General features: G+C 31.4%; 1 long non-coding RNA gene across 1 annotated transcript; it reads left to right on the forward strand.

Moving 5' to 3' along the window:
• Positions 1–1,649: 1,649 nt before the first annotated feature.
• Positions 1,650–17,352, forward strand: LOC145287717 (uncharacterized). The gene is made up of 2 exons (XR_013869183.1): positions 1,650–1,773; positions 14,291–17,352. It is a non-coding gene; the product is annotated as an uncharacterized LOC145287717 (long non-coding RNA).
• The last annotated feature ends 2,475 nt before the right edge of the window (positions 17,353–19,827 follow it).

Here is a 19,827-nt window from a genome sequence, read left to right on the forward strand (position 1 = left end):
CACACGTTCATGTTATCTGTCTAGCTTTGTGTGTGAAGAAATATGTGTCCCCATAGATGAAAAATAGTCACGTTTTACTTATAAGTTTTTGTCTTAAAAAAACAGTACATGTGTTTTTTCTTTTCTCAAAGAAATACATGAATTTTTGATTTAATATATTTTAATTCTTCTTTATCGAGTGATTTTTTTTAAATATCAAAAAAAGAAACATTGAATGAAATAGAAAAAAATGTCGTCAGCGTCCAATATTTACTTGACAATCTAAGCATAACATAAGCTTCCACTTAAAAAAAAATCAACGTGTTTTTAAAAAAAAATCAACGTGGTTTTTTAAAAAAAGGTTTTACACTTAAGACTTTACAGGTAAATTTCTTTAAAAAAAAACTTGTTTTTTTTTTTTTTGTTTTCTTTTAAATTAGAATATATTATTTATTGATCTTTTATCTTCAATTTGTGATATATAAAACTTTGGTGCGTAAATTAATTATTTAAATTTTAATAGACATTTCAAAATAGGGGGGGGGTGAATTTAAAAAAAAAACGTTTGTCTAAAATATTATATTTGGTTTATTGGAAAGAGCATAAAATTTCACATTGACCCTGAAAATATCGTAAAACTTGAACTAATAGAAAAAGTTTGATAAATTTTTAAATTTTAAAAATTAAAAAATATTTAACTCGTAAAATTCAATTGATTTCATTACGTAAAAAAAATGAATAGCTGCATGAAGGCACTTTGTAAACACTGTTTTTTTTTTGTTTGTTTTTTTTAATAAAAAATATATGTCTATTATTTTTTAAACAACTTTATTAGTTTATTTTGGAAGTATATTCCATAAAGAAAATAAACAACCCACTTTAAAAAGAGAAATTACGATTTTTTTTTTTTTTTTTTTTTTCTCAGTTTTGTGTTTAGGGGTGTCAAAAATTCCCAAAGAATTCTGATACACCTCCTGCCACCTAAACTCCAGACTTGCCAAACGAAACATCTTTGTTTTTGTTTATTTGTTTTCTTTTTTCATTTTTTATTTTAATTTATTTATTTATTTATTTATTTATTTGTTCTTCGTGAATTATTATCAAAATGAAACGAAACAGCTTTATTTGTTTTGTTTTTGTGGATCTCCGAAACCAATGAATGGCGACTCTTTGCACCCCCCCCCTCCCCAATAAAAACAATTCAAAGAATTTGCTACCAAAATCTTGCGTTTGCCAAGTTTCTTTTTATTATTACTTTTTTGGTTTGGTGTCTAATAAATGCATGAAAAAGAATTTTCGAGAATAGTTTGAGAATTTATAAAAAAAAAAAAAAAAGCGGTGGAAAATGAACAGAAATATATATAATAAAATAGTTTAAAAAAAAAAAAACAACAAATAAAAAACGAGAATTCAACAAACCAAAAAATTAAAGTATTTAACCGTAATTATTATCCGAAAAAACGCGGTGATTAAAAAAAAAAAAAACATTTGTTTCATTTCCTTATCAACTTCCGCTCACGAACATAACTTTGAAACGAACTATTCTACATCTCAGAGCCGGGTAATATCTCGGTAAATATTACCCTAATTTTATCTATGATGCTCACCAAAGAGATGTGCCCTATTTTAAAATAATTTCTTTTTAATTTTCCTCTTCAATATTTTTTTTTCTGCGAACCTGTTTTTCTCGTCGCCATCTTGAAATTTCCGTTTAGCTTGTGAAGTCACATGCGAAAAATTGTTTTCTTTATAAAAACAGATAAAGTCAGTCGAAAACAGATTATAAAACAAAAAGTAAGTATTACTACACAAATTTTGTTTCTTTTTAGAGCATTTGCAGAATACGTTAAAAATGTAAGGGAGATAACTAGATTTACTAAATAAATAATAACAATAAACTGCTTATTTATTTTGAAATCTAGCTATCGATTGCGTTTTATGTTTGGTTTTCTTTACTGACTAAAAACTTAGGAAAATAACTCTTATCGTTTACTTAAATATGTATAAATTTTAAATAAGAGAAACAAATGTTGAAAACCAAGCATAACACGCAATCGATAGCGAGCAAATGTGTAGTTTAGCGGCGTAAATTATTTGACAGACAAAAAATTATAAAAAGTATTTATTTTGGGTTTGTATTACTGTACACATAGATTCGAAAAAGTTGTCAAAAAACAAATATATAGCAAATAAATATTAGCAAAGGCAAGATAAGTTACTTTTCTACCAAACTGGATACATTTTTTGTGTTTTTATTCAATGTAACATGTTTATTCAGCTCGAAAACCATGCAGTGTTTACCGATGTATTGGAAAATTCAAAATGGCGCCCGACACTCTTTAACATGGTAAGTTTGAGAAAAGGTGTTATAAATAATAAACTAGACAAGATACTATTTAAAAAACACCGAATATATGTCAACTTATGTCACTGTAAAATATATTGAGCGAATTTCTAACAGTATTTTGTCTAGTTTATTATAACATTTTTTCCTGAACTTACCGTGTTAAAGAGAGTGTCGGGCGCCATTTTGAATTTTCCAATACATCGGTAAACACTGTACGCTTTTCGAACTGAATAAACATGTTACATTGAATAAAAACAGGAAAAATATATCCAGTTAGGTAGAAAAGTAACTTATCTTGCCTTTGATAACATTTATTTGTTATATATTTGTTTTTTTGGGGTTTTTTACCACTTTTTCGAATCTATGTGTACAGTAATACAAACCCTTTATTTTTATATAAAACACATTTTAGACCCTAAGGCTGAAATAAAGCCCCCCCACCACCACCACCAATTTCATTTGGTAAAATTTTACTTTAAGGTCCATCTCACGTTCGTATCGAAAAAAAAAAATTTTTTTTGTAGATTTCAGTGTGCTAAAAACAAATCTGCTAACCATTTCCGTTGCAGAGAAATAGTTGTCATGATATGAAGAAATTACTTTTCAAAAAGTGAGTGGTCACTTTTCCATGTAAATTTTACTTAAAATAAGCACCCACTTTCTGGCCACTTAGTGAGGGTGGCATGTTTTTGTTTATTGGCTAAAAGGGTTTTTTTTCTGCTTTCATCTTTCAATAAAGACGTGAGGAAATTGAAAAATAAAGAAAAATCTGTATACGGATACGTGTATTTACTTTATGTTATCAGTGGTGACCATTTCTGTAAGCGTGTGCATATTTTTATTGCAAACAAGTAGATTTTTGGATATCAAGCAAAGTAATTCCTTATGTTATAAGTGGTGACCATTTCTATACATGCAAGTGCACATATTTTTGCCGCAAACAAGTAGTTTTTCAGCAAAACATGTCAAACCTTAAAAAGGCCAAATTGTAGGTGTATCAGAATTTTTGTAGGAATTTTTGACACCCCTAACACGAAACTGCAAATAAAATATAAAAAACTTGTAATTTCTCTTTTAAAAGTGGGTTGTTTATTTTCTTTATGGATTATACTTCCAAAATAAACTATTAAAGCTGCATAAAAAGTAGTAGAAATATATATTTTTTTAACAGTAATGAAATTAATTGAATTTTACGAGCTCAGTATTTTTCAATTTTTAAACTTTAAAAATCTATCAAAATTTTTCTATTGATTCTATTTTTACGATATTTTCAGGGTCAATGTGAAATTTTATGCTCTTTCCAAACTTTTTTTTTTTTAATTCACACCCCCCATTTTGAAATGTCTATTAAAAAGTAAATAATTAATTTACTCACCAAAGTTTTATATATCACAAATTGAAGATAAAAGATCAACAAATACTATATTCAAATTGAAAACAAAAAAAAGTAGTGTTTTTTAGAAATTTACCTGTAAAATTCGAAGTTTAAAACCCTTCTTTTTTTTTACACCACGTTGTTTTTTGGGGGTTTTTTTTTACTGAAACCTTGGTCCTTGCTCCTTTAATTGAAAAAAAATTAGGGTTTGAATTAGATTTTTCGAGTAGTTATAAGCTTGGAAAGAGAGGGGGCCGAATTAATTCACGCCTCCCATTTTGAAATGTCTATTAAAATGTAAATAATTAATTTACTCACCAAAGTGTTATCTATCACAAATTGAAGATAAAAGATCAATAAATAATATATTCAAATTTAAAGCAAAAAAAGTTGTGTTTGTTAGAAATTTACCTGTAAAGTCCGAAGTTTAAAACCTTTTTTTAAAAAAAACACGTTGTTTTGTTTTGTTTTTTTTTTTTGCCTTTTTAATGAAACCTTGGTCCTTGCTCCTTTAATTGAAAAAAAAATTAGGGCTTGAATTACATTTTTCAAGGAGTTATAAGCTTGGAAGACAGGGGGTGGAATTATTCAATATTTTTCACGAAATTTCTGACACACCTAATACAGCGGCTTCGATTGTCGTACATTTAGTCGATTAAAAAATGAAAAAATAATAAAAATGAAATTTTTTCTAGTTTTATTTCAGCCTTTGGGTCTAATAATATGTTTTATATAAAAATATAAAGACTTTATAAATTTTAGTTTGTCAAATAATTTATGTTGCTAAACTGCACATTTACTGATAGCGAAATGAAACAGCTTTTTTTGTGTGGATCTTCATAATCAATGAATAGCGCTATCTTTTCCCTCCACCCCCTCAAAAAAAAACAAAAAAAGTGTGCTGGGGTAGGTGTGTCAGAAACTGCATGAAAAATATTGAATTCGACCTCCTGTCTTTCCAAGCTTATAACTACTCGAAAAATGTAATTTAAGCCCTAATTTTTTTTTTTCAATTAGAGGAGCAAGAACCAAGGTTTCATTTAAAAAAAAAAAACGTTTAAACTTCGGACTTTATAGGTAAATTTCTAAAAAACACTTATTTTTATTTAAATTTGAATATATTATTTATTGATCTTTTATCTTCAATTTGTGATATATAAAACTTTGGTGAGTAAATTCATTATTTACTTTTTAATAGACATTTCAAAATGGGGGGTGTGAATTTAAAAAAACCGTTTGTCTAAAATATTATATTCGGTTTATTGGAAAGAGCATAAAATTTCACCTTGACCCTGAAAATATCATAAAATAGAATCAGTAGAAACATTTTGATAGATTTTTAAAGTTTAAAAATTGAAAAATACTGAACTCGTAAAATTCAATTAATTTCATTCCTGTTTTTTTTTTTAAATAAAAAATAATATTTCTATTACGTTTTATACAACTTTAATAGTTTATTTTGGAAGTATAATCCATAAAGAAAATAATCAACCCACTTTTAAGAGAAATTACGAGCATTTTATATTTTATTCGCAGTTTTGTGTTAGGAGTGTCAAAAATTCCCCCAAAAGTTTGATACGCCTAGCGCTGAGGGACCATCTGCAGACTCACCTTTAAGAACATGATTACAGGGAGATTGAAAATAAGAAAATGCCTTTCAGAATAAACATCCCCATGTTAAAAATGGCGTTTGGAATAAACACCTTTTGCAGGTTGGACAACCAGTGCACATTGACAGTCTTCAGATGGTCCCTCAGTGCACTTTCACCCAAATTTGTAACTATTTAGAGTTTAAAGTAAAAAAAAAATTAGTAAAATAAAAAACAAAACAATCGATGGTTGCAAATCTCAAAAGAAAAAAAATCAGCATTTTCAGTATTCCAAATTCTCTTTAGGTTAAAAAGGAAAGACTCGGCAACTGTCGTCACAGTGAAATAAAAAAGACTTTAAAAGAATTAAAAATAAATAAATTTAGGTGTGGGTAAAATTGGTGTAATAAAGATAGGGGGACTTAGTTTTGAAAGCCAATTTATCATATTTTTTGTAGGTTTCCGACTATTTTTTTTTAATTGTATTTGAAAGATAAAAGACTAAAGTTAATTTCCAATGAGAAAAAAAATGTGTGTACTCATGAAAAAAAATGTGTACTCATGAAAAAAAAATGTGTGCTCATGAAAAAAAAATGTGTGCTCATGAAAAAAAAATGTGTACTCATGAAAAAAGAAATGTGTACTCATGAAAAAAAGTGTACTCATGAAAAAAATGTGTACTCATGAAAAAAAAATATGGGTAATCATGAAAAAAAATGTGTACTCATGAAAAAATATGTGTACTCATGAACAAAAAATATGTGTACTCATGAAAAAAAAATGTGTGCTCATGAAAAAAAAATGTGTACTCATGAAAAAAGAAATGTGTACTCATGAAAAAAGTGTACTCATGAAAAAAAAATGTGTACTCATGAAAAAAATGTGTACTCATGAAAAAAAATATGTGTACTCATGAAAAAAAAATGTGTACTCATGAAAAAAAAATGTGTACTCATGAAAAAAATGTGTACTTATGAAAAAAAAATGTGTACTCATGAAAAAAAAATGTGTGCTCATGAAAAAAAGTGTACTCATGAAAAAAAAATGTGTACTCATGAAAAAAATGTGTACTGATGAAAAAAAAATATGGGTAATCATGAAAAAAAATGTGTACTCATGAAAAAATATGTGTACTCATGAACAAAAAATATGGGTAATCATGAAAAAAAACATGCGTACTCATGAAAAAAAAATATGTGTACTCATGAAAAAAAATATGTGTACTCATGAAAAAATATGTGTACTCATGAAAAAAAAATGTGTGTACCCATGAAAAAAAGTTATGAAAAATGTTTTCATGACGATCTAACAAATTCAGCTAAATTTTGAAGTTAAATAAATTTATTGTAAAAATCCTTTGAAAGATGAATACTAGTTTTCTATTTCAAAGATAATTAGTAAAGTCCTTAGATATTGAATTAAATTTTTAAAAAACACCTTGTTTGTACAAAAAAACAACTTAATTAGCCCCAAAAGTGGGGGATTCTCACTTTGTTCAATCAAAACAAAACAAAGTCCTTGTCACTTACATTATATGGAAGCCCAAAATCTCAGACAGTCGAAAGGCTGTCTGAAAATGACATCATGTAAAGGGAGGTAGAGGGTGCTATTTTTTCCCCAGCTGGGTATCTGTACATTCCTATCGTGAACATTTATATAATTTATTCCATTTTTTAATTTAACTATTTTTCTATGTTTGCTTTTAAACTTAAAAAAAAATTATTTTTCAAGATTATATGAAAATTGTTATGCCGAAAGTTTCACATTCATGCAAGCAAGAAAAATATTAGAATCTTACATATAAAAATTATGCAAAACCTGTAATACAAAAAAAATGTCAAAATTTTTTTGCAATTATAATTTTTTTCTCTGAAAATATTAAATAAACAAGGCTTAATTCAATCTTAATATCGATAGTTTGAAATCAAATTCATTAATATGAACTTTAGGGGCTTTTTTTGTAATATTCCAATTTACAATGTTTTATTTTCATAAAAAAAAAAAATAAATAAATTCATGCATTTTTTTCTACTGAAAACCATAACTTTTGTAAAGATATGTTTTTGTTTAAACAAAACAATACATTTGCACTAAGATTTAAATAAAAATAATGCGTTTATTATATTCAGTGATCAGTATTTGATAAAAACTGAAAATTTCATTAAAATTGGCTAATTTCCTGATATTTGGTGAATTTTAAAGTAAAGGGAGGGTTAAAAATGTTTATACATTTTGAGCATCGGCAATTCATTTTGCATGTACCTAGTTAATAAACTGTGTATGTTTTCAGCATCGCAAATTCTCTCCATTATCGGGAGTAAGTGTACTTATCTCCCTTGCATGGTTAAGTATTCATGCAAACGTGTCTTTTCCTGTAAGAATTTTGGGACTTTTGCTTTTATCAACTTGCAAGTTTGACAAAGTTACATAGGTGTGCCCTTGAGATGATGGGAAGAACCGAAAACGGTGGACAAGTACTTTTCTGGAAATTAAGACGTTTTTTCCAGTGTATTATTTAATGAATTTCGGTGGTTGTTGCCATTCTTAACATGGGGAGGCAGGTTGTAACAATTTGTGAATTTTTTAATAAGGCTCGTCTGGCCGTTTTCAGTTCTTCCTGCCATCTGCCAGGCAAATTCAAGTAACTTTGTCGAAATCGCATGTCGATAAATGCAGACACCAAAATTGTTTTGTTTAGTACATTGACACAACCAAACTATAATGTGTGTAGTGTGTTCTTGCTGGGGGGGGGGCTCAATAAAAGAGTATGTGGAAAGAAAGAATAGGCTTGTCTTAGCAGGAGGCAGTAATCTGATGATGGGCTTTGGTAAGTTAATTTGCATACATACAACAAATTAGTGCCTTTCTGCCGCAGTGAAGGTTGCAGTTATTACATAGTCATCACTTTCTCCTTATCTTATTTTAGTAAATTTTAATGCTAAGTGAAACGCTGATGTGTGTGCCACAATTTCAATTCTTTAAAAGAAACAAACGTTCCTTGCAACTCCTATAGGAGGAAATAGACACCTGCAACCTATGTTACCAGTGGCAAATTCTGGCCTTCTCAGCTAGATAGTAAGCCTTCTATGTTATTTGAAATTGGACAAATTCAACGTTACAAAAGCCATTGTATCGAGGAAAGCTTTCATTTTTGTTTATGTTTTTAATTTTTTTTCTTGAGTCTCCAACCTAAGTTTCACGTCCCTTGTTTCAATTTGTGGAGGCAGGATCTAAGAGTTATTATTTCACTCATTTCAAGTGCTTTCGATCATTATCAGAAGTTAATTTTTTTTTTTTTTCACTATATTTTTTTAGTACAGTTAAGTTTTTAATCTTTAGTTTTGGTGAGAGGAAAAAATAAAATTATTTTCTGTATGCTTCATCAATTTTTACTCACAATAAAGGTTTTGTCTCACATAAATTAACATAAATTAAATAGGGAAATTGAAAAAAGTTTGTCTACTTTGAATATTAAAAAAATGAAAATCAGTATATTAAAGGACAAAGTATGGAATAAGGACCCTAACTGATTTCAGAAAAGGACAGATTTCAGTTGACACTAGTTTGATCTTCACCTTCACACGTTCAAGTGAATTTTTATGACCAACAATCTTTAGATTGGTATTTATGTTACTACTACTATTACTACTACTACTAATAATAATAATATTCCATACTTCATTAAGATTAAAAGTAGTATCTCTTCTGATATTTTATCTTTTCTGTCCTTGGTTAGTAAAGAATAAATCTTTCTAGACTGAGGCAATTTTTAGTTTTGTTCTAATTCAGTTTGACACTTTTAGTGAGCTGCATTTTCCTTCATTAAAAAGCACTTTCATGCCCATCTCTTTGCTTGTCGTGAGGCAACTGTTTTTCTTTTCACATGGAAAAATATTACATTGTATTTTCAAGTTCTCTCCAAAATACATTTGTAACATAGTGCATATGAGAGCGTGAGGAAAATATCAGCAGCAGCGAAGGATGGCTGGCTTGCAAAGAGATTAGCAGTGGCAGTAGCAAAAAAAGAGCATACGCAAATTAGGAAGTGGGCGCGAGCTGGCGTGACGAAAGACATCCTCACTGTAATCTCTGAACGTATATACCATTCACTGGACAAAGCGGGGGGGGGGGGCAGAGCAGTAGCTCTAGATATATCTAAGGCTTTTGACAGGGTATGGCATGAGGGTCTCCTCAAGAAAATTTGATCATACGGTATCACTGGTAGAATACTTAACATAATTGAATTCTTCTTAGATAAGAGAAAAATCCAGGTTGTCCTAGACGGCTGTACATCTAAACAATATGATATAAATGCGGGAGTGCCTCAGGGGTCTATCCTTGGACCTCTATTGTTCCTAATATTCATTAATGACCTCCCCGACAAAACTACCTCTGAGATGGGTATATATGCTGATGACACCACACTCTATAACAGGCCTGACAGGAAAACAAATGAACACATATCTAAAGAAATGGCAAAAACACTAGAGGATGACCTCCAATCTGTAGTGGAATGAGGATAAAAATGGATGGTCACATTCAATGCTGCCAAGACTAAACTGGTTTCCTTCAATAATTACACGAAACCTTCTCTGCCACCAATAGCAATGGCCAGTGACACTTTATCTGAGAGTACATCTTTCAAACTCCTTGGCTTAATGTTCACAGGAAACATGAGTTGGAACAATTACATTGAAAGCATTGCCAAGACCGCTGCGAAGAAGGTAGGCTCTTTCTACCATGCTAGAAAACTACTAACACCCGAAAGTATCCTATACCTCTATAAGGCCTCCATTCGTATGGAGTATTGCTGTCACATTTGGGCTGATGCATCTGCTACTAGTCTCTTGCTCCTAGACAAGGTTCAAAAGAGATTTGCAAATCTGATAGGCCCTGAACTGGCATCTAAGCTTCAGCCTCTGTTTCATCGATGAAACATTGCATCCCTCTGCCTGTTCTACAAGTATTTTAATGGTGAATGCTCTGACGAACTGCAGACACTTATGCCCCCACAACGTAGACACCCTCGACAAACCCGACAGGCAGCTTAATTCCACCCCCACACTGTAGAGATCCCTAGATGTAAAAGATCTTTCTACTCCAGTAGTTTCTTCCCCAGAACCGCTAGACTCTGGAATTTCCTTCCAGGTCCCTGCTTCCCCAACTGTACTGACATGCATCTTGCTGCCCAAATTCCAACATAGTGACCCAGTAGTTGTTGCGGATGATAGTAGCCCCCTACACCAAAGTGGCAATGTGCCTTGTTTGGTGTAAAAGAGGAAAAAAGGGCACAACGTGATTGGGAGAAGCAAAGTGCACGTAAAAGAAAATGGGCATTTAAAGTCAAAGGCAAGAAATGGCTGACTACGGCCAGAATAAGTTTGGAGAAGAAAAGTGTACACAAGGCAAGACGGATGATGGCTGAAGGCTTTCAGACGAGAGAGTAATGGTAATAAATAATAATTTGTTAAAAATGTAAAAATGCTGACTGGGATTTATTTTTGTTTGTTCCTTTCTGACAGTGCCGAATTCCATCTGGGTCCAAGAGCAGCTTGCACTGTAATGAACACGGTTTGAGTTTAATAGCAACATTGCACATTCAATAAACCTTTTAAATAGTTTTGATTAAATTAAAATTAATCATGATTTTGAAACAAATTACATTACAATATTGAATTTTTATTAGGTGAGGACTGATTGTTTTATTTGGATTATTTTAACTTCTGTTCTTATATTGTGGAAACATTGTACACCCAAGATGAGAACATTTATTTACCAGATTGTCATAATAATTTTAATTCTTTTTTTTTTTCCTAAAATGTTAAGGCAACGTAAAACTGTAATAGTTGAAAAGGTTGGAGTTATTAATAATTAGACAAAATTAGTCATTATGTATTTGCTAGGCTTGTTTTATCTATAATATAAATCTTACCGATCTGTTTGGATGTGTGTTTGTATGTCTGTTCAGAACTTTCATAAGATCGATATCGTTTTGATGCTCAACCCTTCAAAAGACAAATATAAAAATATTGGCTAAAAACATTGATTCCTTCACCCTTTACTGGGCCCTTTTCTACAGAGCAGGGTCACCTTTTTCGCCGATATTTTGGAAAGTCATCCCCTCTTTTTGACCGACTAGCTTTAATGTAAACCTTCATCACTTCTGGTTTGGCAATGGACGCAACAGCAAAGACGTCATGCTGTTTTTTCACATTCTTTTTCTCCTTTGCGGTACGGGTTTGAGCCTGCCTGCCTACTACCACTTTTTTTTGCTCAACACATGCCTCAAACACCTGGGAAACGCCGGGCAACCCAGGGTAGTCATATATATCTGCTTAAAGAACTGTAGAACAGAAAGAGAAAGTCTCATTTGAACACCTGAAAACAATTTTATTGATTATCTTTGTTAATAAAAATGTAAAAAAGAAGTGGGGGCTGATAATAAAATGGGTCCATGTGTAAAGACGGAGATGAAAAGTTAAGCATTTGTGTGTGAAGAAAAATAGTTGTGTGCTGGTTACGGTCCAGTAGTAGTCATGATTGATTCTTTGTCTTAGTTGATCCTTCGTACAAAGGCCTGGGTAGATTCTGTTGTGTCCTAGGAGAGAAGTTTAGGGATTTGTCCGAACCCCATGAAGTGTGTTGTCATTATTGAGTGGCAGAAAGAAAAAGAGGGTTGACGTTTTACTGTTTTATTAATTTGCTCGTGTCTTCAGCTGGCCTAAAAAATTGCCTCTGATTTGGCAAGCTAGAAGGGAAGTTGATTGCTAGTAGCAATCAGCACAAAGTTTATGAACCAAATATTCAAAATCTCAAACCATGAAGTGCCACTGCTGCTGCTATAGGACTAATGGTTTCCACCTAGCCTCTAGGCACTTCTTTTGTTCAAAAATAATACTCTCAATTATCACAAATATAAGATGGTAGCATAATATAACATCCCTCCCACTGTTAATAGTGGGGTTTCTGGCTCAGTTGTTGAGCACCTGGTACAGTCACTGAAATCTCGATTTTGAATCTCGCTGATTAGTTATAGAGAGAGTATGTTTTTATGAATAACTGATTTATATATGTAGCATGTAAATAAAGTTTGACTGTTACAACTCTTGTTTAATTCATAATTTATTTTAGGTGGTGAGACCCTTCTGGAAAGTTGTGATAGTTGTTTTACAAACGTTGCAATTATTTTAGTTTTTCAATAACAATGACTCACTATTACTTTTGCTCGAAGCTTGATTGTATGTTGTATTGTTTTTTTATTTATTTATTACTACTGATGGCTTAACTTCGGTTTTCTATTTGAAGACATCTCTCCCCAATAATGCTACCCTTTTATTCCTTTATTTTATAAGGGATTTTTATTTCTTTCTACTTTTTTTTTTTAAATTTAATTGTATATCTCCACCTGTGTAACACATGCCAGACTCATTGGACCTAACGTATCATGGCAAAGTCCTTAATCCCATCCCAAGCTTCTTACATTCGATATATGATGATCCCCGTTTTGGCTTATATCACTTTCATCATAATTATCCAGCTTTGCTCCCTCAACTCCTGTAGCATTTACCCTCTACCTAGACACTTTGTTCCTAATATATCATTAGATATCACATTTCTTATTAGTTAGCGAGCACCTTTTTTGATGAGAAGCATTAGGTTTTAAAATGCCTAGGTATAAAGAGCATCTATATCCTTTATTCCTAATGATGTAATTTCCTTATTGAATCAATGATTAAATTTGTATGCATTAGTTTATATTTTTGTATTGTCGATTTTTCTTTATCCTTTTTTATAAATATATTGACATGTTTTGCTATTTACTTATTACTATATATATATTATCTTTATTTTCTTATTTGAATACTTGTTTTTATTTTATTGGCATTCATTCCTGACCACTTGCTGCATTTGTTGTTAAATTCAGTTGAATAAAATCTTGGAAAAAGGTCTTTCTGCTTGCATCTTCATTAAATTACAATTTATTCAACTGAGATTTTTTCAACCTAATATTAGGTATATTTAGGCAGCATGTTCTTGTTAAGGCAAATGGTATTTAAAAGTATGGAATTAAATGATATATATATATATATATATATATATATATATATATATATATATATATATATATATACACACATATAGTAATAAATTGTAAAAATGTCTACACACACACACACACGCACATATATATAATACTATGTAGTAATAGTGATAACATCTGAAACAAAATAGGCTTAAAGCTCTTAAAATTCATACTAAAATTTTCTGTAAAGTCCTGTGATGCATTGGTTCAAGTAATTGGTGAAATTCAGTAGTAAGTTACATTTTCCTGAAGGTCGGATTTAATTAAATTTTCCTTAGAGTTGCATTGTTAGACACAAATTCAGCTCAGAAAAAAGTGGCAATCTAGTTAACTTACTAATGTTATATCTGCATATTCTGTTCCACAAATGTAGAAATAAGAGTATACTTCTTGACATGTATTTCACCATTCTTAACCCAAACACCTTGTCCAAATTAAAGAGCGGGGATTCCCCAACATGAGATGTGGGCATCTCATGCGTCAGACTGATTTGATTGGCAAACCAATGGAATCACAATAAATCTGTTGTTAAGAGGAAAAGTGTTATGTGGTAGCCCTTTGGCTATGATCACAGCATAGTATCTGTTATGTTGTGGTGGGCAGTGTCAAGAGTCAGAACGATTATTATTATGATTAATTGTTTAATTATTTAGGTTAAAAAGATATTCAGAAAAATGTTTTAAAAGAAAAAAAATGTTAAAATATTAAACTGGAGAATTTTGGCTCAAGGAAAAATGTTATGAAGAAAGGAAAAGCATAATTCAGAAAGAATGTTTAATTAAATATTTATTTAGTTAATTTGTACTCATTCTATTTTGAATTTTTATCAGTAAAGAATTTGTAGACATTTTAATAAAAAATAATGAGAAATGCAATATATGAAATGTATAAATTCTAAAAAATTTTTATCTTTGCAGAATTTGCTGTAATGAAAAGATCATTCTTCATTGGTGATTTAAAAACAACTTAAAATAAGTGGAAAGTTCAAAGAGTTTACTAAAGTGAAAATGTCCGAGAGGAGAGAAATCATAATCTGGTGAAGCATGCGATTCTTTATTTCATCAAACATCACCATTTATCGTCGAATCAATTTTGGTAAAAAAAGACATGTTTCTGTCAAGTGTACGTGTTTCTTATTTATTCAGGTGTCAGAAAACAGTGTAACTTTAATGAATACAAAACATTCTTATATCTAAAATAATTAATGAAATAAAACGAATATTCAGTATTTAAAAATAAAAGGTACCTTATTGCTTATTGGTAGAACTAAAATCAGAAATAAATTAGGATTGATAAAACTATTCAATTTTGCTGAAGTTTCCATAAGAATATTTTGTAATTATTTATATTGGACCAACTTTTGAAGGTGTTGTCATCATATCATCTTTTATTTTTATTTTTTAATCATTTCACATTTTGTGTGAAATAATATGCAAACAAATATGGGACAAACCACATTCTTGTTAAGTATGTGGTTCTTATTTTACACATAATGAACATTTATTGCATCATATTCTAAAACGTTAGCTAAACTACACACTTGTAAAGTTTTTGGTTCTTTCTTTGCACAGAAGTCAACTTTGTTTTGTCATATGCAAACACATGGGAGACAAACCACATTGTTGTGAAGTATGCGGTTCTTCTTTTGCACGCAGAGAGTATTTGTTGCGTCATATGCAAACACATACAGGACACAAACCACATTCTTGTGAAGTATGTAATTCTACTTTTGCACAGAAGTCAACTTTGTTGAATCATATGCGAACACATACTGGAGAAAAACCATATTGTTGTGAAGTATGTGGTTCTACTTTTGCAAGAAAGGAACATTTGTTGCGTCATATGTTAACACATACTGGAGAGAAACCACATTCTTGTGATGTTTGTGGTTCTCGTTTTGCAGTGAAGTCAACTTTGTTGAGTCATAAAGTAACACATACTGGAGAAAAACCACATTGTTGTGAAATATGTGGTTCTTCTTTTGCGTGGAAGTCAGCTTTGTTGCGGCATATGCTAATACACACAGGAGAAAAACCACATTCGTGTAAAGTATGTTGTTCTTCATTTGCACTTAAGTCAAATTTTTTTAGTCATATGTTAACACATAATGGAGACAAACCACATTCTTGTGGATTATGTGGCTTTTCTTTTTCACGAAAGTCAACTTTGTTGAATCATCTTCGAACACATACTGGAGAGAAACCACATTCTTGTGAAATATGCGGTTTTTCCTTTACACAACTGTCAACTTTGTTGAAACATATGCAAACACATACGGGAGAGAAACCACATTCTTGTGAAGTATGTGGTGTTAGTTTTGCACAAAAAGCAACTTTGTTTAATCATATGCTAACGCATACTGGAGAGAGGCCACATTCTTGTGAAGTATGTGGTTCTTCTTTTACAGTGCGATCTACTTTGTTGCGCCATATGCTAACACATACAGGAGAAAAACCACATTCTTGTGAAATATGTGGGTCTTCTTTTGCACGGAAGTCAACTTTGTTCAATCATTTACAAACACATACTGGAGAGAAACCACATTCCTGTAAAGTATGTGATTCTTCTTTTGCACGGAAGGAACAATTGTTGCGTCATAGGGTAACACATTTGGTATCCAGTAGGATGCCACATCCACAGCTTGAACAAACTGATAAGAAAATTGAAAAAAAGTGACAAACAATTGCATTTAAAGGGATAGTTAGAATCTTAAAAAGATCTCCTGATTCGAATGTATAAAATGGCTAGTAAATGTTTGGCATCTGGTGGGTTACCACAGCTTGAACAAATGATAAAATCATTATAAAAAGAAGATAGAAACAAACCACATTCTTGTGACGTATGCAGTTTTCTTTTGCACGGAAGCAACATTTTTTTTTGTATCATGCAGGAGATATATAATTATTTTCCAATAGTTATAGGAGCAAATAGACTCATCAAAAAGAATTTCAAAAGCTACCTTGCAAATATACCCTGTGAACTAAGTGCAAAAGAAATAGCTGCGGAAATAGTTCAAAAGAATCGTCAAAAATGCACAAAAGAATCTTTATTGCAAAGAATTGGAAGATTGGCCCAACCAACAGCATGCCAAGTATTTTCTGCGTGAATTTACCCAGAACTATAAAGAAGGCTCTATAGACTAGTTAAAACGAGGCTCCTTCTACCATAATCAGGAGAGAATTATAATGGCTGCTCAAGATCAAAGGCTGATGTCTAATGATTTTAAGATAAATGGCCTCAGCAATGACAAATGCAGGTTCTGACATATAGAAGTAGAGAATGTGAGTGATCTGACATCCAGCTGTGAAGTTCTGCTGAAATACAGCTACTATATAACAAGACACACTGGAGGGTGTAAATATCTACACTGGCCGATTTGTAAAAAGCTGAATATCAAATGCAGCAGCAAGTGCTGAGAACATGTTTACCAGAAGGAACAGTTGGAAATAAGTCATACACCATCCATTATGACTATGCAATTTCTACAGCTACGTGCCTAGGATATGGAACTATTAAACCTGATCTAGTAATATTAGATGCGAACGATAGAAAGTAACTCAAGTTTAATAAGAAAACCCATAAAAATATAAATGTATGTGGTTCCTTTTCTAATAAATCAGCTTTAGACAAATATATGAACATATGGTTGTACTGTTTGAGATATTGTAGATGTCTGGCATCTGGGACAATGTCTCATCATCAGTTTGAACAAAATTATAAAGATTTTCGAAAATGAAAAACCATATTCTGGTAAAATGTGTGGTTATTTTTTGTGTTAAAAATTAGTCTGTCATGCAAAATGACATGATCTTTTGACTATGTTAATAATTTTTTTTGTTGAAAAAAATGTTTTTATTCTGGTGTAAATCTTTAAAACCACCTGAAAGACAATACAGCCTTTATGCTGAAGCCACGCCATAAGAGATTTTACTTTTATTTTTAAATGTAATACATCTCAATAAAATGTCTATTTTTTATATCTAGTATTCATGTCTAAATTTCTACTGATCTTTTTAGCCTTTTACAATTGTTGCTTTCATAAAAAATGCTATTAGTGTTCGATTTTTAAATATGGGAGGCGTTCAATAAGTAATGGTTTTGATCCATTTCAAGTAGTCTTATCTAGAAGAAATTTTGCATGTATAATGATTTATATCTCTATAGGTTATGTGACAAATTTCAACACTTGTATAGCAGGAAGGAATATTGTCTGGTGCATATGTTGCTCATTATGTATCTTTTATACGAGTGGTGTGCATTATATGTATGTATACATGTGATATATATGTGGGTGCTTCTTTTTTTTGCATCTATGTATAGGTGTGTGTGTAGCCATGATCGTCTGTCTGTATGTATTTGGCCATGGTCATAATGTCTTATCGTTTATGTGTGCAATTTATTTGGCATACCTTAGTTCCTTCTTGCATCAATTTTCCAGGCCTGAAAATGACGAATAAATGAACAAATGACTGGTTTCTTTTAATTGAATGCTTGGTTTTATTCATTCTGGGTTTTGGCACTTCTGCATTTTTCTTTGTTGGCTGACTTGTCTCTGCATCTCTATTTCTTCTACGCATCTTAGCGAAATCTCAACCATTTTGTTTAAACTCAGAAAACCAACTGACTTGCATGTGAGAGAAAACATATCTTTCATGCTCTCTCTCTCTCTCTCTCTCTCTCTCTCTCTTTCTCTTTCTTTTTTCCACATTCTCTCTCACACGTTCTCTTATTTCTTTTTTTGGAATTAGTCTACCGGGCAAATTATTCCTTGTAATATATAATAGTCATTAGAAGATTGATTTTATAATAATGCATATGTAATCTGCATGAATTAAAATATCATGTTTAAACGTATTGTACAATCTGAGCGTCCAACTAATTGATGAGATAACTGTCAGTCATGGTAAGGCTATGATTTTGGAAGATTCATGCTTGACTATTCACTAGATAGCTTATGAAGTCATGATTAGTGCAGGTCTGTGGAAATATCATTTATTACCATTTGCATATGTATTAGGTGTCTACCTAATAGATTCCCAGGTTGCCACCACATTTCCAGAAGCAAAAACGTATCAAGTATCCTACTGAAGTGGTATTCACCCTAGGCGGGTTGAACAAGCCTTCTCCAAAAGAGGAAGTTTCATGGGAGTATGTAATTCCCAAGCAGTCTCCAGTCACATGAATATCGCCATCACAGGAGGACGATACTACGTTTTTGCAACTCTTGCAGGGAAGTATCGACATTCTTTTACATACAACACCAGTTATTCGCAAATAATTTTATCTGATACTAAGTTTAACTTCAGTGATATAGCAAAAACGAATGTGTTAATGTAATTATGCCATATACATGTCAAGGGCTCGATGATGTATTTAGAGATGTGCCAAGAAAATGAGTCAAAGATTTTCATAAGACTTATTACACAATGAAATCTGGATTTATCACTACAATCCAGAACCCAACTCCCCAGTGAATGTATTGGAAGCACTTGTACCCAACACATGAAAAGAATTTATGGGTGTACCCCGCTGTTGACAAGGACATGCTCACAGTCTTCTGAAACCAGGATAGAATAGTGATGACAGATTTTCTGGCAAACGATACCACAATTACATAGCCTATTACGCTTCACTTTTGCGGAAATGAAGCGAAGCTATGAAAATAAAGAAGCGGGCAAGATCAGTAAAGGTATCATCTTACTGCAAGATAATACTTTGATCCACGACACACAATGTTCCAGATCAGAAATGCGGGTGTCTAATTATCAAAATTTCCCACGTCTATTACTCTCCATTACTTGCACTTTCTGACTTTCATCTCTTGAAGTTGTTTTTGAAAAGAAAGCATTTCACAGATGATGCAGCGTGATTTCCAAATTTCCGGATCTTATTTCATTTATTTATTTGCGGACTATTATCCTCATCTTTTCTACTTGATGTTTCATGATGCTGTAAAACGACAATAAAAGATGCGGATAATAGTCTGCAAATAAATAAATTATACAAATTACTCATCTCAAAAGAATTCCAATAATTAAATAATAGATTCCGGATCTTATACAAAAACTGTTTCCAGAGATGCATTAAATGATACAAGAAATGCGTAACTCTGTCATGTTCTTATGTAGGACAAGACTAAGAACTCCACCAATTTTTGTTGCTCTACTTTTATGAGAAGTTGATCCAGGGAATTATGTATTGGACGCATCTCATAACATCAGGTTTATATTTTTTAGGGATCATGTTTCATGGACAGTTTCTCCTTCTAAATCATACGATAAAGCAAGAATTGGGTAATTATGTTCTGATGATCATTTACTGTATATCGAACCTTGACGTATATAGGAAGTTTTTTTTCTGTAATATTATAATGAACCATTTTATTTTTATGTGATCTAATCTTTCTACTTTGAATAAGTGATGTATTATTCGATTAAAACGTTTTGCGTGTGGT

The sequence above is a fragment of the Euprymna scolopes genome, chromosome 11, assembly GCF_053919585.1.
Source record: "Euprymna scolopes isolate OS-2025 chromosome 11, ASM5391958v1, whole genome shotgun sequence".
Classification (NCBI taxonomy): Eukaryota; Metazoa; Mollusca; class Cephalopoda; order Sepiida; family Sepiolidae; genus Euprymna; species Euprymna scolopes.